Here is a 22,582-nt window from a genome sequence, read left to right on the forward strand (position 1 = left end):
TCAATTATAAAAGATGTCAAATGCTGCCTCAGACAATGTTAGAAAGTACCAACTCTGGGAGGATCAATACTGGGTTGGAAATAAATAGATTAGACCAAGGGTTAAATATATATATATATACACACACACACATATGCATATATATATGAGTTATATATTTTTATAAAACCTTCGAGCAAAATAAGTAACCTTCTGTCTCTCTTGTCTCTCATTTTTAAAAAAGGTGAACATATACCTATGTTATGGGACAATTATGGGTATTGAAATCACTGATACGTGCAAATAACTTAGAAAAAATGCCCAGAATATAAAACCTTGTTAGTAAATGTTAGTTGTTCCTGTTGCTTTTGTTGTTATAAGCTGTGTAAACCTCTGTGTCTGATATTGGGAAAGGCACTGTTACTGACAAGCACCTTAATTACTAACTAGTGGAGTTTTGAGAATGCTTGTCTCTCATTTTCGTACAAAAGGCGGAAGGACCTGGGCAGGTTTTGAGCGTGACATGTTAAGAATTTTCCTATATGCTGTATTGTATGAGAATGGACATTCCCCAGGGTCAAGGGATAATTAAAGATTACTGGTCTTGAGTTTCAGCTATAAAGTTTATATGCTTCCCATACATACTGAAAATTGCCTTTCATATTTTTGAAAAGACTGTCTAGAAAAATACTTGACATTATATTTTTGATGTATAAAATAATCAGCAGAAATAGTTTCAGTGATACGAGTTTCTAGTAACCATGAGATAATTCACTGTTGCCTCATTAAAAAAAATTCAGATGAAAACTTTCTATGCAATATAAAATGGAATTAGGTTTGAATTATATAAGAAACTACATAATTCTAATCACCATCCCCCCTACACACACACAAACACACACACACATGCAAATTCCTGTCAACTAGATCCTAAAGCAAATTGTTGTTTCAGGCTAGTGGCTACTCAAGTTTTCTGTTAAATCCAACTCTCTATTGTTTACTGACACGATCTTCTTATTTATGAAAACGATGCACTTTTATCCTCTCCCCTTAGACATTGGTGATTTTTGTAGTTTTCTTTGTTTAACTGTATGATCATTGCAGTCTTTACATATGTTTCAGAATTACAAGAGGAAAAAGTGTTTAAAAAATTTAATGAACACTTTTGAAACACATTGTTTTCGCAAATAAGACAAATTTGAGGTTAATTTTTGTGTTGATCGATTTGAGTCCTATCATTGCATGCTCTAGATTACTCAATTCCAATTTCCTCTAAGAAAAAGAGAGTATCCCAGAAGTCCTTGAATATATTAGTAATCCAAACACCATATGATCAAGAATTGAAGTAATGGCCTCTAATTTGATCATCCTTCCTGTGTAATCATCTTCCCCTTCTGACTCTGGGCTTGGCTGTGTGACTTCTTTTGGTTGGTGAATGGGATAATAGCAAAGGTAATGAACAAGTGTTTTGAAGTATTTGGACAGTGGGGATTTTTTTCTGTTGCTGCACTCAAAACTAATTCCATCCTGTCTTAGTCAGTCCAGGATGCTGTAACAAAATACCACAGATTGGGTGGCTTAAACAACAAACATTTGTTTCTCACAGTTCTGGAGGCTTTAGTCCAAGTTCCAGGTACTGACAGATCAGGTGAGGGACCCTTCCTGGTTTGCAGTACTCATCAACGTAAGCATCATAGCATCCAGTAACCAATAATTTTAAATATATATATTAGAGATTAGGAAAAGCCAGGAAACATGACCCATAACTAGGAAAATAATCAGTTGCTATGATCATATGCAAAAATAAAACAATTTTTTCATAATAGTTTCAGTAGAAGAGTGGGGATAACAGGGCTGATGAGTTGGGGAGGGGTGATAAATATCACCCATGAGTAAGAGATCCCTCTTATTTCTATGCAGTCCCTCTTGACTGAAACCCTTGGTGGGAGAAAAGGAATATTTCTTCCCACTTCCTATCTGGATATAAACTACAACAGATAAATATTCTGAGTCTTTAGCCAGTATAAATTCAGTCTTGGTCCTACATAACCCCCAACTATATTCATAAAGTGCTTACTGAAAAATATGCTAAAGAAATTCCTAGCCACAAATAATCTTTCAGAACCTAGGAATTAGAGGGGGGAAATGTGGTGGTAAAGCACAAGATGCTTTAGACCTATTTGACAAATTTAGAAACAAATCATTTACCAGCAGTAGATGGCACCGACCAAGGGTCTGAAGAAACTCTAGGATGAACTTGTGAAGCTCTTGGCCAAAGTGTAACCTTGCAGCTGCAAATAGCCACATGCCACTGGAGTGTCAGATTTCCAGACAGACTTGGGCTGACAAGGGCCACAGAGGAGAGCTGAGAACTACAGACAGGAAGGTCTTACTTCCAACTCCAGTGTGTTGTTAAAAATTATGATGAAGTGGACACCTACTACACACTTAGAAGCCTAATCTTCCATTTTGAATTGTCTCTCATTCTCAGAGGGGAAACAGGGTGGTCCCTGTGGAACAAGCAACAACTGTAAATTGGGAGAATCACTCTCATGTCTGTTTTGCTCCTACTGAGATTGAATCACCCTGTGTGAAAGAAAGAAAGAAAGGAAGAAAGGAAGGAAGGAAGGAAGAAAGGTGAAAGTAGAAGATATAATCACTAAAATAGCTATTTCAAGTGTTTAAAGGAAAACATGATTGTAATAAGAAGGGAAATTGAAAATACAAAAACAAACCAAATGAAATGAAGTGTCCCATGAAAAGCATAATAACTGAAATGAAAAATCCACTGATAGAATTAATAGTAGATTAAATGCAGACAAAGCAAAGATCATTGAACCTGAAGACATAGAAAATAGTATAAACTATCCAAATTGAAACAACAAGATAGAGACAAATATAGAAAGAAAGAATAACAGACCAAGAAAATTAGCAGACTCAGTGATACATGAACTGATGACAAGTAGTCTAATATAGGTGTAATTGGAGTCTCAGAAAGAGAGAATAGAGGGTAAAATCTATAAAGGAAAAATGACTGAACACATCCCAAAGCTGATGAAAACTATGAGAGTGTTGGTCCAAAACACCCCAAGCAATTCCAAAAAGATACACACCAAGAAAACTACACCAATCCAGAGTATACTCAAATTAATGAAAAATAGTGTTAAGGAGAAAAGTATAAAGGCAGTCAGAGGTAAGCAGCACATTAGTAAGTTTAGAGGGAAAAGTACAAGAATGACAACAGACCTCATCAGAAACTAGGCAAACCAGAAAGCAAAACAAAACAAAATCTATAAGGTGTTGAAAAACATATTTTAAAAACCCTTACAACCCACAACTTTACACACAGAAAAAAAATCTTGCAAAAATGGGTTAACTATTCCCTTTAAGTGAAGTAACTGCTGTTTTGTTGTTATTGTTGTTGTTCCCTAGGCAATGTTGCTACTAATTCCCAGGAGAGGATGAATAATAATAGATGTTTCAAGCCATGTGGGAGGGAACCTGAGAAGTTGTAGTAATGCTAAATTTTTAATAAGTTATATCTATTGAATAAAAAATATTCTTGGAAAACTGATGGCAAATTAAAAACTTTTCAAAACAAACAGAAGTTTAGAGGATTTCTCAATGACAGACCTGCACTACAAGATGGAAGTTTGGAGCTACACACAGGGATTAAGATTACTGTATATGGTAAGTAGGTAGGTATGTATAAAGGGGTTTTGTATCACGTTTAAATTGCTATGAAATATAATTGACTCTTGAGTTACCAGACAGGATCAGAAGGTAAAGTCAGACTCACAGAACCATAGATCGTACCCAGGATCAGGTTTTACTAAATAATTTAAAAACAATTCAGAAAGAGGCTTAGATGAAGAAGAAAGAGATATGGGACCTGGGGGGTCAGAGGGGGGGTGGTGCCTTTCTTCCCATGTCAGACATGCCCCTTTTGCCTAGAATATTGGGGGGCTTTAAGTAAGGTTCATGGGATTCCTCACAAAGAGGTAAGAATTTATGTCATGAAAGCCTAAAGGGTTGTACAGCCTTTGGGACATTTGTGGGGACATTTCTCATACACACTAGGTTCTATTTAGTATGGGATCTCCAGCTAGGGATATTTCAGAGATTGGGTCCCTTACTCTTAATAATATCATTAATCTACCTGAGATCCACTTAGCAAAAAGACATTTCCAGGAACTTACCCTTCTTTTCTTCCTACCAGGAACTTCTACCAAGTAAAAAGAGTAAATGGATCACAGACAACTTACTTTAATTCCTTTCTTTCAACTTTTCAAAGCAAAATTAATAACCATTTATTTTGGATTTTATAACATATGTAGTGGTATAATGTATACAAATATAGCACAAAATTGGGTTGTGGGGAAACAGTGTGTACTATTATAGATTCTTACATTATACATGTAGTATACACTTGTTTGAAACTTGACTGTAATAAAAAGATGCATATTTTAGGGCTTCCCTGGTGGCGCAGTGGTTGAGGGTCCGCCTGCCGATGCAGGGGACGTGGGTTCGTGCCCCGGTCTGGGAGGATCCCACATGCCGCAGAGCAGCTGGGCCCGTGAGCCATGGCCGCTGAGCCTGCACGTCCAGAGCCTGTGCTCCGCATCGGGAGAGGCCACAACAGTGAGAGGCCCGCATACCGCCAAAAAAAAAAAAAAATGCATATTTTAAACCCAAGCAACCATTAAAACAATAAAAAATTGTATCTACAAAATCAATAGTAAAGGTAAAATGGAACCTAAAAGTACACACGGATCAAAAGTAAGACAGGAAAAGAGAAGGGAAAGGGCAATAAAGAAAATGTGAGAAAACAGAAACAAATATCAGGATGACAGGTATAAAAACCAAGAAATCAATAGTTATATTAAATGTGAATGATTAAACAATTCTCTTAAAAGGCATAGATTTTCAGGTGGGCTAGAAAACCAGGGCCCGATTATATGTTGTCTCCAGGAAGCACAATTAAACGTAAAAACACATGGGCTGAAGATAAAGTGACAAAAGATGCACCACACACATCCTAAGCACAAGAATTGCGAGTGACTGTGTTAAATCACAGGAAGTAGTCTTCAGAACAAGAAATATTGCCAGGGGCATAGGAGGGTATTTTGTAATGAGAAAGGAGTCAATTTATCAAGAAGACACAACAGTCCTGAGATGGCACCGAACATCAGCACTTCAAAGTCTATGAAGCGGGCTTCTCTGGTGGCGCAGTGGTTGAGAGTCTGCCTGCCGATGCAGGGGACGCGGGTTCGTGCCCCGGTCCGGGAAGATACCGCATGCCGTGGAGCGGCTGGGCCCGTGAGCCATGGTCGCTGAGCCTGCGCGTCCGGAGCCTGTGCTCCACAGCAGGAGAGGCCACAGCAGTGAGAGGCCCGGGTACCGCAAAAAAAAAAAAAAAAAAAAAGTCTATGAAGCAAGAGCTGAAAGAATTGAAAATTTGAAAAGGACATCCATAGACTTGATTGACACAGGGTTGTCACAAATCTTGAATTTGTAAAAACTATAATATCTGCAAAGCACAATAAAGTGAAGTATGGCAAAACAAAGTATGCCTGTATTGGAAATTTAACACTACTCTTTTATTAGATGGTGGAACAACCAACTTGCAGAATGGCAATAATCAAATGATAAACGTGAGTTGTAGCTCACTACTAAACAGTGTTAAATTCGTGCAATCATGTTGGAAGACTGGCAGCATCTAGTAAAACTCAACACTGTCTCCTCAGTCCAGAAATCTCATTCCTTGGAATAGACTGAGTAAAAATGTGTGCATAAATGTATGTGTAGCAAGAGGCACACACAAGAATGCTCAAGTTAACAAACACTGGAATCAACTCAAATGGCTGTCAGGAGTAGAGTGGATAAATAAATTGTGATATTTTCATAAAATAAAAACTGGATGGCAGTTTAAATGAATTATCTATAATTACACACCATAATATGTATGAATCTCACAGACATTATGTTGCATTAAAGAAGCCAGACACAAATAGTGCATGTAAATTATTCCATTTACATGAAGTTCAAAAACAGGAAAAAATAATCTCTGCTGTTAGTACTCAGGCCAGTGATTTACTGTAGGTGTTTAGTGACTGGGAGACAAGACACGTCTTCTCAGGTGCTAGTGTTACTGAATCTCTTAATGTGAATGCTGCTTAACAGGTGTATTCACTCTGTGAAAATGTTTTGATATGTATGCTTATGATTTCTCTATGCATATTAAACTGAAACAAACTTTAAAAAGGACAAAAGAAAAGAAAACTAGGATGATGGGGCATGTAAAACAATGCATATGGACAAAGAGACATTGATATATGCATTTTTTTTTAATTAAAGCTACACAGTGATGGGAGAAAGACACTTGATTGAGGTTGTAGATATGCTTTTAACTAACTATGACAGTTGGAGGCAATCACTTAATTTCTCTTGGTTTAATTTTTCCACCTATCATGACTGAGTCTGGCTAGTTAACATGCAAAGTATTATTTAATTTGAATGCTACATATTACTATGTATGATATCATCATGGCACAAATATAATGGGCACACTACTGACAAGATATGGAACCCAAAAATGTATAGAACTGTTGGATTAGATGCCCATTTATTTAGGTAAAAGTTTGAAGCAAAGGAAAAGCAAAATGTCAGAAATGACTTTTACTCTTCTGTATCCATTTATATGCAACTTAAAATTCCTAACACATTTCTTTTTCAGGATTAAAAAAAAAATGTGTTTGCAGACAGATTGGCAATGTATCTGGCTTGAAGAATTACAATCACATATGTTATACAATATGTATAAAATTATCTTTCTGTTTTTCAAACACGTATGATACCAATGCCAGGAACAGAAGTTGTATTTCCTCTATTATTTGAATTGCATTATTTTCTTCACAGCCATGAGAGCATATTTTTAATATGTCTTTCTTTAGTCATCTATTGAGGTACTGAATAATTAAATTCCTCTGTGTATAAACAGCAAAGAATGCTTCCATCTTTAAAATATTGCAATCTCATATTCTGATATTTAAATTGTGATATCTCTCTCCTGCCCTCATGATCTGATGCTGGAAAAGTATATAATTTCTTTGGATCCTCAACCAAGTAAAATATGTATAATTAAGCTTTATCTTTGACAAATCCAATGGATATTTTATATCTTTTACTCCATGAATGAGGGAGAATTATTTAATTCCCTTTCTATTTTATTGACTCTTCATATGCCAAAGAAGAGTATCTTCTATTCCCATCTCCTTTTTCATTTTTGAAAACATTATTTGTTAGTTTTCTTCTTTAATTTGGAAACATAAAATAGGAAAATATTCCCCAAATTGACCACAAACACTTTGTCTTCTTAATCCTTGAAAAACTGGCATATATACACATATATGCTCATATACACATATGCACTATGTGTATATATACATACATTGTATGTATTGTACATATATAACAATGTGTGTGAGTTTGAATAAATGTGTATGTATAATATAAAAATATAGTATGCATATATATTAATATAGTGAAAAAAAAATTTCCAAAATTAAGCAAAACAACTCTATACTCATTCAAGGCAACAGATTTGAAAAGCTTTTTTATCATTACTGCAGGGAAAAAATCATGTGTCTCTTTATATGTTTCTACGTATGTGCATATGAATATATCATATATATGTGATATAGCATATATCACATATATATTAAATGGGAGAATAAAAACTATGTAGACTCCTAGGTACAATCATTAAGTCTCTAATTTCTTTTCCTCCTCTGTCCTTCTAAACATCTGTGGAACTTTTCCCTTTTCTCACTGCAATCTTCTGCAAATCTCATGAATTTTCTAGTCACTTTCAGGTAACAAAAAGTCACCTAGCAACAGCCAGTCCTCCAAACAGTTTCATTTCAGTGTTATTTTACTCCCATTGAAAATGTATCTTTTCCCCTGGTTTGGGCTGGCTGCAGGTTAGTTGCTAACAGTGGGAAAGGGGGTAGTCAGCCCCCTTCATCCTTTTATCTTTTCACCTCATTCCTCTTCTTCTCTCCAGCTTCTTAAGCGTGGTTTTGGAACCCGATAGGGTCAAAATCATATAGGAAGGTGGAAGACTTAAGGAAGCTGGAAAGGTGTTACTTGACGGACCCTCTTGCTAACCAGCATCTGTGTTCGCTGAGCTGAGCAGAAGTTGACATTGACCATGGTAGCTGTGGTTTTGTTCTACAGAAGTCCTCCACGTCGCTAGATATTTCTTTCCTGCACTTCTCTTGAGTTGCATGCTTTTCTCTAGACGGTTGCTCTCGGTCAATGGCCATCTGCTGGTAAATCCCCAGCCTCTTTCAGTGGAGGCCTTCTCTTTCCAGGTGAGACTCTCAGGCCAGCTCTGAAACATCCCCTTGCCAACACTCATGTGGCAGAAGTCTTGTGTTTTTTGATTCACTGATTTTCAGAGCCCTCTACCCTTCTTCTCTTTACAGCCTCAGGCCACTTCATCTGGGCCATGCTCTGTGTAATACCCGTCTATTCATTTCAAACTATGATCGTATCCCATAAATTGATTTTATTATTCCCTTTTTGTTGCTATCACCAACAATTAACTTTATTTCCCGTGACATCGGCTACATTTTCAACTGTTAGAAACATCGGTGAGTAGTGTTCTGAGATTTCATGAGAATAGCTATTTCTCCATACCCTAACTGACACTGGTGTGGCAGGCACTGTTGTTTCCCTTTTTGTTCTAAAGGCCTTTCCTCATTTTCCCTTAGTTTAGAAAACCCAATGTGCCCAAGTGAAGGTGACGAAGCATGACTAGCCTAAACCAGTAATTGCAATTTCATTCTCTTTTACTGGATATGTGACTAAGTTGTCCAAAAGGAGATATCTGCTGGGAATCCTCAGGAAAAGATTTTGTTCTCTTCAGCAGGTTTGAAAATGGATCATTAGATCTGAAGCACTCGTGTTGCTCCTGTGCATTGACAAGCCTGAGGATGGAAACCCACCACCTTGGAGATGGCAGAGCAGAGATTAAAAGGTATCTGGGTTCTGGATAATATTGCTGAACTGTCACGCCAATCATAGAACTACCGATGCTCGATTTTTCTTATATGAGTCAAAGAAAACACTTTAGTGCTTAAACTACTTTGGATGGATAATCTGTTGCTTGCAGTCAAAAGCATCTTAATTGATTAAACTTGATATCATCAAACGTTACTTCTAAGAAACTGATTGGGCAAAAATATATTTATCCCTTTTATAAGCCAGAAATGGAATATGAAAAGCAAAGGCTATTTTTGATGTTCAAAACTGAATCCATCCAATTGGTAGCTCTTCTGAAATAACGTGTTATTTTGATTTTATGAAAATATAGCTGCAAAATATCTAAGTCACTCCTTTAGGTTGTAGAAAATTAAAGGCGTTGTTTGTTTTTGAGTTGGCACTGTATCGAGTATCACCCTGGATCAGCCCACCGAATTCATCTCCGTACTGTGGAGAAATAGAACCTCCCTGGATTTCCTGGTACTCCTTAGACACAGAAATTTATACCGCATACTGATAGAGGGAGTGTTTGCTTCCAATTTCCCTAGAAACATCTTACTATTCATATGTCATGATAATTCGTCCAGTATCCGTTTATCTAATATATTGCTCTGATATGAAAGAATAATAAAGTTTCTGTTAACTTCCAATAAGGCTAAATGATTCCAGTCAGAGTAGTTTCCTGGTAGCAAAGACTCTCTCCTTACCCACATTTTAATCAGGCTTCTCTGAGCCTTCTTAACTAGACCTGGATCTTGGTCTGCTGCCCTGTTCGGGGCCTGTCCAATTTTAGCAAAGAATCCCACTAATCCAGGTTAGCAAGAATACTTCCACCTTTTATAGCTGATCAATTTCCACCCTTGGCCTGCCTTTAGCAAGATCCTGTTAAGTTATTTTAGGAAGAATCTCCCTGCCCTTGATACCTAATCGAGTTCTTGTTAGTAACTTTCCGTGCACTGACTCCCTCACTCTGCTTGTTGGCTCTAAATCACCAGCTGTCTTTGCTGTCTTTGGAATTGAGCTCAGTCACATACTAAGGTCTTTTTCCCCTACTGCAGTGACTCCAAATAAATCTGTTTTGCTATTTTTACCATGTGTCTGGTGCAAAATGTTTCTTTACCCTGGGTTAAGCTGCTGAGGCACTGGGGAAAATGGAGTTCTCTCTCCTGTGGTATTTATGTTTCAAAGACATAAAGCCCAGACTTGAAGACTTGTCTGGCTCATGGAAGTGGAAGACACCCAGGGTTTATCCAGGCCGTGGAAAGGCATGTGTATATTCCAAAAGGTTAGGTGAGAACCCAGGGTCCTTCCGTCCCGTGTCAGAGGAACAGTTTTTACCTTTCTCCTTGGTGGGGAGGGAGAGATAGCTTCTTCTCTCCTGTGTGTAAATGGTGTGTTGGCACTCCTGAAAAGCCTAGGAGATGAAATTCTGTCCCTTTAGGCCACATCTTACTGAAATACAGTAAGTCCCCTACATACAAATCTTCAAGTCACGAACTTTCAAAGATGCGAACGTGCATCTAGTTCCAGCAAGGAGCCAGAACCTGTGCCATCCACGTCAGGCGTGAGTGAAACTGCAGCTTGCCCTCCGTCTCCTGTTGCTGGCGATCCTTCAGCTCTACCATCTCCCACCTCCTCTCCCCACTCCAGTCAGTAACTCTTCTTGCCTGTTCACTTGACGCCAGCCCCTGGATGCCAGCTGTTGTACTGGACTACTGTACTTTTCAAGGCACTGTACTGTAAGATTAAAAATGTTTTCTTTATTTTTTGTTTGTTTTTTGTGTATTATTTGTGTGAAAAGTATTATAAATCCATTACAGGACAGTACTATATAGCCGATTGTGTTCGTTGGGTACCTAGGCTAACTTTATTGGACTTATGAACAAATTGGACTTGCGAACGCGCTCTGAGAACGGAACTCATTCATATGTATGGGACTTGCTGTAGATCAAGACCAACCCATTCTGACCCATAGTTGATCAGGATGTTCTCTTAATGATGTGACCTGGTACCCAGTGGTAACTAGAGGTAGGTTCTGTCCAAGGAAAGAATAAAGAGCAAACCCAGAGACGAGGGAAGGAGGGAGAGAAAGAGACAAGGAGAGAGTCAGACACACAAAGGGAAGCAGTGAAAAGAGACTCCAGAAAGACTGAGAGATTAACCTTAATCATTTCCCTCCCATTTATCATCTTTAAATTTGACCCTATTTGTTCTCAACCCTTTCATTTCTGTAATGGTTGTCTCCTCTTTGCCTCTCATCCCATGTTAGATATAAGTTACTTTGAGTATATTTCTGTTTCTTACAACAAATGGTTCTTGGGTGAAATACCTTGTTCACTTTAACTATTTTAATCATATGTACATCTTACAAAAATGACAAGTCAAGATGGAACTTCTGACCATCATTCTACACTTCCTCATTCGTATATAATAAATCGCTAGTATATTTAATCAAAGCTACCTACTAATACCATCAATGAACATGTTTTTGAGAAAAAATTCTTAAAAACTTGCCCAACCTAAATTAGCTTCTTTACTTGTTTTTAAATTTAAAACAAGTATGTGGAAGAGATACCTTTGGTAAAGAATATGTTTCTTTTAGCAAAGCTTTTATGTCCTATGCCATTATTTCTATTTTTGCCTTTTCAAGAAAATGGATTCCGAGGAATTTATTGATACTATTTAATGCTGGGTCCGTTGTTATAGATCAGTGATTTATAAATCTTTTCTGAATAACAAAATCACTAGGGAAGCTTTTAAAATACAGATTGTTTAGCTTCATTCCTGTCCAACTAAATCAGTAACTCCAGGGGTGGGTCTGAAATTTTTCTGTTTATTTAAATGACTCCAAAATATTCTGATGATAAGTCATATTTGGAACCCACTGCTATATTTCTCAAAATAGGATGCAGAGTAGTATTACCTGGAAAAATAAAAACCAGCAAACAAGCCTGATGGCCAAATCCTGCCCCGAGGTATTGTGATTTAAAAAGTCTAACGGAGCCTAGTACTGGTGTTTTTTCAGAGCTCCCCAGATGACTCTAACATGCCGGCAGATCTAAGAACCTTTACCCAGGTGTCCCACCGGGCTCTCAGGCTTAGAAAGAGCTTTTCTTTGAACTATCCCTGGAGAACTTTGTAATATTATTTTCACCAGAGCTCTATCTCTGTAGTCATCTTTGCACCATTCAGAAACTTCTGGCACAAGCAAAGATCTCAATCAAAATCTCAGAGCATTCCATTACAGAATCACTCAACTTGACCCCTGCAAAAGGGAAAAGACCTGGGTCGTGTGAGAAGAAACGAACCTTTTTAACAGCATGAGGGTTCATTGTGTGGCTGGCACATTTATTTAGCTGTCCATCAGTTAATTCATCCCACAACTGTTTATTGAGCATCTACTATAAAATCAGATACTATAGTAGAAACCCAGATACTGGGTGGGAAAAGTGTCATCAAACAATTATATTAAAAGCTAGAAATGAAGATGGGCAGGTTGACAGGAGAGTCTATATTGAGGATAAAATAAATAGTCTAAATTAGGGGATTAAGGAAGATTTCCTTGAGTAAATGACATATAAGGATTTGAAGATTGCATTTTTCCAGGTGTAGATGCAAAGCACATTTTTTTTAATCCTTTATTTTTGTTTCTATTCTTAAGTTATTTTTAAATTTTATTGGAGTATAGTTGATTTACAATGTTGTGTTAATTTCAGGTGTACAGCAAAGTGATTCAGTTAGACATATGCATATATTCATTCTTTTTCAGATTCTTTTCTCATATAGATTATCACAAAATATTGAGTAGGGTTCCCTGTGCTATACAGTAGGTCCCTGCTGGTTGTCTATCTTGTATATAGTAGTGTGTGTATGTTAATCCCAAGCTCCTGATTTATCACTCCCCCTCACGTTTCCCCTTTGGTAACCATAAGTTTGTTTTCTAAGTCTGTTTCTGTTTTGTAAATAAGTTCATTTGTATCATTTTTCTAGATTCCACATATAAGTGATATCATATGATATTTGCCTTTCTCTGACTTATTTCACTTAGTATGATAATTTCTAGGTCCATCCATGTTGCTGCAAATGGTATTATTTCATTCTTTTTTATGGCTGAATAATATTCCATTGTATATATGTACCACATCTTCTTTATCCATTCATCCATCAGTGGACATTTAGGTTGCTTCCATGTCTTGGCCATTGATAGTGCTGCAATGAACATTGGGGTACATGACTCTTTTTGAATTATGGTTTTCTCTGGATACACGCCCAGGAGTGGGATTGCTGGGTCATATGGTAGTTCTATCTTTAGTTTTTTAAGGAACCTCCATACTGTTCTCCATAGTGGCTGTATCAATTTACATTCCCACCAAGAGTGCAAGAGGGTTCCCTTTTCTCCACACCCTCTCCAGCATTTATTGTTTCTAGATTTTTTGATGATGGCCATTCTGACTGCTGTGAGGTGATACCTCATTGTCCTTTTGATTTGCATTTCTCTGATTTGCACATTTTTGATAGCCCAGAGCCAAGGTAAAGAGAAATTTGTCTTTATGATTGAATTGAAACCAGTATGACTAAACATAGTGAGTGAAGGAGAAAAACATATGATTAGGCGAGAGATAAGCAGAGTCAAACTGCAGAGCTGAGTACGTCTCCTTAAGGATTTATTTTTTTACTTTATTCTAAGTTCATTTTGAATCAACTGAATAGTATAAAGCAAGGAAGCAAGAACCTGTGAGAGTTTGGACCAGGATGGAGGCAGTTGAAATGTAAATTGTTGACAAGTCAAGATATATTTGGTAAAATTGTCAGAATGACACGATTTGGTCAACTGTAGACATTATAAGAGAGTGGAAGAGATACATGCACCCCCATGTTCATTGCAGCACTATTACAATATCCAAGACATAGAAACTACTTAAGTGTCCATTGACAGATGAATGGATAAAGAAAATGTGGTACATATATACAGATATACACACACACACACACACACAATGGAATATTATTTGTCCATAAAAATAACAAAATACTTCCATTTGCAACAACATGAATGGACCTTAAGGGTATTATGCTAAGTGAAATAAGTGAGACAAAGGCAAATACTGTATGATCTCTCTTATATGTCAAATCTGAAAAACAACAACAACAACATAACAAAAAACAACAAGAACAAAAAAGCCCAAGCTCAAAGCTCACAGATAGAAGTGAACAAATGGGTGGTTGTCATAGGCAAGGGGTGTGTGTGTGGTGGGGTGCGGGGGAGAAATGGGTGAAGGGGATCAAAAGATAAAAGAAAAAGTGGTGAATTAGGAAAAAACTGCTGATTCTCTTTTCATCTTTATCATAATTGATTTTACCTGTGCATCATCTTGGGTCTTGTTTCTTACACATATTTATAATATAGGTTAAAAAAATTACTGGAAACGACTCAAGTCCTTTTGTAAAGGACAATAATGGTTCAATAAACTAGGAAGCAGCCATCCGTATGATGGATTACTACAAAGCTGTGATAAAAGAATGAGGAATCTTTCTCTGTACCCACATGGAAAGATCCCTAGGACATATTCTTAAGGACAAAAGGCAAGTCACAGAACAGCTTATATAATGTGCTGCCTTTTGTATAAATGAGTAAGAGGGAGGATAAGAACATATATTCACACGTGCTTGCATTTACGTAAACACTGTACAGATATATGAAACACTATTGAATGGTGTTAACAAGGGACTGGGGGCCTAAAGGGGGGACCAGAACTGAGACGGAAGTAATACTTCTCAACATATATCTTTCAGAATGATTTTGTCCTGTTTTTAATTTACCTTGAGCACCTGATTCATTTGGTAGTGGGGTTGGGGGGATCTATTTTCTCCTTGTTTGGAACCAAGTGGTCAGGACTCAGACTTCTTACCTGGGCCTGCTAGCAATCATCAACCTCAGGACAGTGATAATTTAGGTCAGAGAAGTAGCAAGGCTGTTACTTGACTATCTTCTTAGGGAAGAAGAAACTGATAAAACACGCGGGTCCATGTAATTTGAACATTATGTGTAAGACTAGGTTAACTCAGCTTCTAAAACTGTTTGACCAGCAGGGATGTGACATGATGGTAATAAAGGGGGTGGAGGGGAGACCAGGGTAGAGAGTGGCCGTCCCTGTCTTCTCCCTTTACAATTTGACTTTATTCTTGGGTTTTCGTAGTGGGCTTTTGTGAAGTGGGGAGATTTAAATCCACCTCTAGGATTTCAACTATCTTAAGGCCGCTTTCAATATAAGTGCTTTTCTATAAATCGCTCTCGTGGTTCTCCTTCCCGAGACAAGAAAGAAGAGAGAAGGAGAGGAAAAGGGGTACATCGGGGGTTTATCTGGTTTGTGGGGTAAGAGGATTGGCACTAAAATGAATAAAATAAAATTAAGCCAGTTGTCTGAGAGAGAGAGAGAGAGAGACACTAAAATGAATAAAATAAAATTAAGCCAGTTGTCTGAGTGAGAGAGAGAGAGAGAGAGAGAGAGAGAGAGAGAGAGAGACTAAAATGAATAAAATAAAATTAAGCCAGTTGTCTTAGAGAGAGAGAGAGAGATGCCAGCCGAGAGTCCTGGCTGTTGTTGTGTGGGGCTGATGGGGCACCACTGCTCATTTATGGAAAAGCTTTGGGAAAGAGCACGATTTCTATCTGGTTAGGTTTCTTTATAAATGCAAATGAGCAATTCAAGCGGAGATGTTTAGTAGGCCATTTGATATGCTACCCTGGAGATCGTGAGAGTAAGCGTCTAGATACATTTTGAGGAGAGCCGTGAATCCCTAGCAGTAGATGACATATCAAAGGTAGAAGATGTATTACGATGACAGACAAACCTCCAAGAAACTCCAATATTGAAAGATCAAGGGGGAGATGAGGAACCTGCGGAGAGACACAGGGAATACAGCAAATTGTGGAATTATGACACTCAAGGGAAGAGTGTTCCCAGGAGGAAGGGGTAAGTAGAGGCAGAAGATTATCACATGGTGTTCTTTTTTTAAAGAGCGATGCATTCAGATATGATAGAAGCAACTGGGGAATCATTTGACATCCCATATTCCTGTGTGGGAAGTGAGAACAGCTTTTTTTTTTTCCCAATATCCCAAAGAATACTTTTCTTTTCTTATAGGAGGGGAGGCAGTTGTGAAGCAGTGTGTTGAACAGTATCCGGTTTGTTACTGCTGGGCATTTTTGTACTCTCCCTGCTGCTGGGACGTGGGACGTTATCAGTCGCTGACCTGCTGAGTGGCAATTGTGCCAGTAACTATCAGTATTGTATCGTACGCTTAAAAACCTAGGAGGGTAGATCTCATGTTGTGTTCATACCAACATACAATAAAACAAAATAAAAATAGACTTCGATTATTGCACTGTATCTTATATGCCTTGTTGCCCTAGTCCTTACGTTATAAAGGTGATGGATATTAATGGAAAATTATTAAAGACTATTATGACAGGTAGAACAAGGCACGATTCCTTGATTTATTGGTCACATTACTTTAAACATTGATGAGTAGAATGGAAATGGATTAATTCTCAGATGGTAAGGGTCCCAAGAGGGGTTAAATTTTAGGAGGAATCTTAAAGAATCTTAAAGAAAATGATAGGTATTCTGTTGTTTATAAAAAAATTTTGTGAGCTAAAAATCCAACTCTTACATATAAATCATGTCAAAAATATTTAACTGTATAGTTACTAAGGAATTCACAGATTCAGTGAATTGTCATTAGACACCCTAAAATTAAAATATTTCATGAGTCAGGGATTCAAGAAACCATGTGAGTTCAATTATAGATATTCAAGGTAATTCTTTTAATGTAAATGACTAAAAGCATATAGTCAAGTATTTGTTCCTCCTTTTACATTTTCCCATATTTAGAAAGAAAAGCAGATATCTTAAAAATGTTTATTATTCTCTTCCTTATCAGCACCACCAAATACCCCCAAAATACAAGTGAATCTTTATTAAAAGTATTATATCCCTTATAGATGATTAAAGTAGTAGGTTGCAACTATATTGTATTTTTTTCTGTAAGAGAAGCAACGAATAACCTGTTGTGGAACTTGCCATTACTTTTTCTTAAACAAAGCTGGGATACTGTAATCTGTTTTGCTATCCAAATGCAAAGGTGTTCTCTTGTAGCATGCTTTAGAATTACGGGTTAGAACTGGACATTTTTTACTACCACTAGTTCAACGTTTTCTGAAAAAAAAAGGTAATACATTCAGGAACTGCATTTGAGCTAAATGAGGTTTAAGTGTTATCTGGGTTTTATTCTTATTTCAATAGAGATCTCTAAAATATTCTATTCCATTTTCAGTAGTCAGAGACAGTCCCATGAATTTCCCTAACTCTTGTTTCTCATAATCTAGAATCTGTGCTTCATATTTTATTTTGAAATGCACCCCTTTTTTTCAAATTTAGTAGCACTTGCCCTTGTTCTTTTCAGAGTGATTTTAATTATTTTCCCTGAGAAATTCCTAATTTTGACTAAATTCCATTTTCTTCCTAATGTAGTTATCAATATGAGTTTTAACGCCACCTTGTGATTCAACTAGAGAAATGTGCATCATATGAAAATAAGCCAAGCAAGTCAGAGGGAGTTTGAACAACGGAAGAAAATATTTACCTAAATAAAAGGTTCATGATTCTATCGCCAACTTAATGTTATATTCATATTTTTTAAGAAAATCAAAACATCCTTATTATTGTAAATAGTCAATCCTTCGTACAGTACACCTCACTCCCTAAAGTATTAATATGTCCAAGGAGGATGTTGTATCAGTTACTAACAATCACAAATAATCCCAATATTGCTCTTGCTTCGCCCAGAGTTAAAAGGTCAGGAACTATAAAATTGCTATCAGATACATTAAAATGGTTATGGAGAATTACTTCGTATTTAGGCAACCTTTATGTCCTATGATAAGTTTAATCTTACAAAATCAATCCCATGAAAACCTACATTGAATTTTAATTGTACTGAGAAAGGTTTGTGACAGAGATGGGCTCCCTGTCCATCTATTTCTTTGACACAGAACCACACAGCATTTCCCTGCCAACCCCTCAGTTAGACGTGGCCAGGGACTTAGTTAGGTCCTGGACCCAGGGCTGGCCAATGAAATCCACCCATGCCCAGCCCACCCTGTCCTTAACTGCCTCTGCTGGATGGATACAGATGAGCAGGGCAAACTTGAGGGCCCATCTTGGAAACAACAATTCTACAAGATGAAAATAGGTGTCTGGTCCACAAAATCTTTCTTAGAGGCAACTTGCCTTCAGTCAGATTATCTCATTTAGATTTTTCTATTAAAAATACATATACATATATATTGATAAGCCATTGAAATTTTTGGTTTCATTTGTAAAGTTGTGTTATATTTTAAAAATTATTTTATTATATTATTCTAAGGACATTTAGCATGAGGTCTACTCTCTCATCAGATTTAAGTGTACAGTACAGTAAGCACAATATTGTACAGCAGATTTTTAGAATTTAGCCATCCAGTGTGTGGTCCATTTTACATATCAACTTGACACCAGATAGCTGGTGAAGCATCGTTCCTGCTGTGTCTGTGAGGGCAGCGCTGGAAGGGGTTAGCATTGAGTCAGCAGGCTGAGTAAAGTAGACGGTCTTCAGCAATGCAGCAGGGTATCATCCAATCTGCTGAGGGTGAACAGAACAAAAGGCAGGAGGAAGGGCAAATTCACTCTGCTTGAACTGAGTCATCCAACTTCTATGCTCAGACATCACTTCTACTGGTCTCAGGCTTTGGGACTCAAACTGGGACTTAGACACTATTGACCCCCAGATTCTCAGGCCTTCAGACTCAGAATGAATTACACCTCCAGCTTGAAAATGGCAGACTGTGGGACTTCTCGCCCTCCACAACCAGGTGAGCTAATTCCTATAGTAAATCTATAACTCTGTCTATTTATCTATCGTCTATCTGTCAATCATCTATGTATCTATCTATCCATCTATTTATCAGTCATCTATCTATTGGGTGGGCCAAAAGGTTTGTTCATGTATTTTTTTAAATATTTAAAAATTTTTTAAATTTTATTTATTATTTATTTTTGGCTGCATTGCTGCGCACGGGCTTTCTCTAGTTGTGGCTAGCGGGAGCTACTCTTCGTTGCAGGACACGTGCTTCTCATTGCGGTGGCTTCTCTTGTTGCGGAACACGGGGCTCTAGGTGCATGGGCATCAGTGGTTGCAGCAGGTGGGCTCAGTAGTTGTGGCTCGTGGGCTCGAGAGTTCAGGCTCAATAGTTGTGGTGCATGGGCTTAGTTGCTCCATGGCATGTGAGATCTTCCCAGACCAGGGCTCGAACCCATGTCTGCTGCATTGGCAGGCGGATTCTTAACCACTGCGCCACCAGGGAAGTCCCTGTTCGGTTTTCTCCGTAAGGTGGCTCTGGTAGCACTTAGCTGTCTTTAACTTCATTCAAAACAATTTTGTTAGATTGTATGTGACAGCTGTCATATCAGCGTGCATTTAAAAAAAGACATCAAAATTGGTGAATTTTTGTGTAGCCATTTTAATATTGAAGACAGAAGAAAAAAGCAACATTTTCGGTGTATTATGTTTTATGATTTCAAGAAAGGTAAAAATGCAACTGAAATGCAAAAAATGATTTGTGCAGTGTATGGAGAAAGTGCTGTGACTGATTGAACGTGTCAAAAGTGGTTTGCGAAGTTTCGTGCTGGAGATTTCTCGCTGGACGATGGTCCACGCTTGGGTAGACCAGCTGAAGTTGATAGCTGTCGAATCAAAACAATAATTGAGAACAATCAACGTTATACTAAGCAGGAGATAGCCGACATACTCAAAATATCCAAATCAAGTGTTGAAAATCATTTGCACCAACTTGGTTATGTGAATCACTTTGATGTTTGGGTTTCACATAAGTTAAGCAAAAAAAACCTTCTTGACCATATTTCCACATGCGATTCTCTACTGAAACATAACTAAAACATACGTTTTTAAAACAAATTGTGACAGGTGATGAAAAGTGGATACTGTACAACAATGTGGAATGGAAGAGATCGTGGGGCTAGTGAAATGAACCACCACATCAAAGGCCGGTGTTATCCAAAGAAGGTGATGTTGTGTATGTGGTGGGATTGGAAGGAAGTCCTCTATTATGAGCTCCTTCTGGAAAACCAAATGATTCATTCCAACAAGTACTGCTCCCAATTAGACCAACTGAAAGCAGCACTCAACGAAAAGTGTCCAGAATTAGTCAACAGAAACTGCATAATCTTCCATTAGGATACCACAAGACCGCATGTTTCTTTGATAACCAGGCAAAAACTGTTACAGCTTGACTGGGAAGTTCTGATTCATCCGTTGTATTCATCAGGCATTGCATCTTCGGATTTCCTTTTATTTTGGTCTTTACAGAATTCTCTTAATGGAAAAAATTTCAATTCCCTGGAAGACTGTAAAAGGCACCTGGAACAGTTCTTTGCTCAAAAAGATTAAAAGTTTTGGGAAGATGGAATTATGCAGTTGCCTGAAAAATGGCAAAAGGTAGTGGAACAAAAGGGTGAATACGTTGTTCAATAAAGTTGTGGGTGAAAATGAAAAATGTGTCTTTTATTTTTACTTAAAAAACAAAGGCACTTTTTGGCTCATCTAATATTTATGAATCATCTGTCTATCCATCCGTCTGTCATAATCATGTGAGCCGGTTCCTATAGTAAATCTATATCTATATATCTATCATCTATCTATTTATTTATCAATCATCTAATTATCCATTGATCTATGAATCATCTATCTACTCATCTATTTATTATCTATCATCTATATATCTATCATATATCTTTCTATTTTCAATCATCTAATTATCTATCCATCTATCTATGAATCATCTATCTACTCATCTATTTATTATCTATCTATCTCTCTATCGATCATCTATCTTACTATTGATTGTTTCCCTGGAGCACTCTTATGCATCTCACATGAACTGCAACCACATGCCCCTTGACTAGCAACTCCCCATGTCCTCCTCCCCTCAGCCCCTGGTAAGCACCTTCCTACTCTGTGGATCCATGAGTTTGGCTAGTTTAGGTACCTCCTGTAAGTAGAATCAGGCAGTATTTGTACTTCTGGGACTGGTTTATTTTGCTTAGCATAATGTAATGTCCTCAGGTACATTCATGTTGTGGCATATTGCATAATTTCCTCCTTTCTTAAGGCTGAATAAAATTCCATTGTATGTATAGACCACATATTCTTTATCCATCTGCCAGTGGATATTTAAGTTGTTTCACCTTTTGGCTGCTGTGAATACTGCACAATGAGCATGGGAGTGCTAATATTTCTCTGAGACCGTGATTTCAATCCTTTTGGATAAGTACCCACAAATGGGATTGCTGGATCATATAGTAGCTGTATTTGTAGTTTTTGAGGAACTTCCATATTGTTGTCCATAGTGGCTGCACCATTTTGCATTCTTACTAACAGTGAACAAGGATTCCCTTTTCCTCTGCATCCTCATCTACACTTTTTGTCTTTTTTTTTGGTAATAGTCATCTTAGATTTTTTTTGAAGATGTTGGGAGTAGGAGTTTAGTAATTTATTTATTTATTTTTGCTGTGCTGGGTCTTCGTTTCTGTGCGAGGGCTTTCTCTAGTTGTGGCAAGCGGGGGCCAGTCTTCATCGCGTTGCGTGGGCCTCTCACTATCGCGGCCTCTCCCGTTGCAGAGCACAGGCTCCAGATGCGCAGGCTCAGTAGTTGTGGCTCATGGGCCTAGTTGCTCCGTGGCATGTGGGATCTTCCCAGACCAGGGCCCGAACCCATGTCCCCTGCATTAGCAGGCAGACTCTCAGCCACTGTACCACCAGGGAAGCCCCATCTTAGATTTTTTAACTTTCCTCATGAGTCTTTGTCTTTTTAAACAACATTATCAGTTTCCTGGATCATAAAACAGAATTTAATGTGATCAAAAACATATAAGTGTTCTAATAATGTAGAAAATATCAGATAAAATGGTTGTATCATATTTCCTATATAATTACTTTCAAATTGGGTTTATCTCAAAATTTGAAAATGTTGTCAAAAAGCAATCAGTTAATTTGCACTTTTATTTGCATATATTTATTTTGTTGGTAAATCCATTAACTCCTCACCTCTGTGGTTACTGACCAATTCTTGAATTTGCTAAAATTATAATGGTGGTGAATTTGACTTCTTAGTTTCCAAGCTTATATTTCCTATATGTTGGCATTATATAAAAGTAAATAATACTGTTCATAACTCTTTTACAAATTATATGTATATTGTTTATAATACCATTGTTATATTCATCATACTGCACAGTATCTAGCCTATAAACTCATTGAAGAGAGTTAGGCTTAGTCATCCTTATCACCAGCACCAAGTATAGTTGAATGAATGAATGGATTCCACTACTCAATCATTTTTGGTGAAAAATATGAAATAAGTGTTATACAAGAATTTCTTAAGAGATAGTATTATGCTCTTTTAATCCACATATTTTGTAGTTAACATAGTAAAACA

The 22,582-nt window shown here is 37.4% G+C and overlaps 1 long non-coding RNA gene across 1 annotated transcript in view; it reads left to right on the top strand.

The window, feature by feature from the left end:
• Positions 1-22,582, top strand: part of LOC137227158 (uncharacterized) — a 173,633-nt gene that overhangs the window by 120,924 nt on the left and 30,127 nt on the right. Inside the window, exon 6 of the long non-coding RNA XR_010944726.1 lies at positions 8,915-9,022. This is a non-coding gene — a long non-coding RNA (uncharacterized lncRNA). The remainder of the gene's footprint in view (positions 1-8,914; positions 9,023-22,582) is intronic.

Source organism: Pseudorca crassidens, chromosome 7, assembly GCF_039906515.1.
Source record: "Pseudorca crassidens isolate mPseCra1 chromosome 7, mPseCra1.hap1, whole genome shotgun sequence".
Lineage (NCBI taxonomy): Eukaryota > Metazoa > Chordata > Mammalia > Artiodactyla > Delphinidae > Pseudorca > Pseudorca crassidens.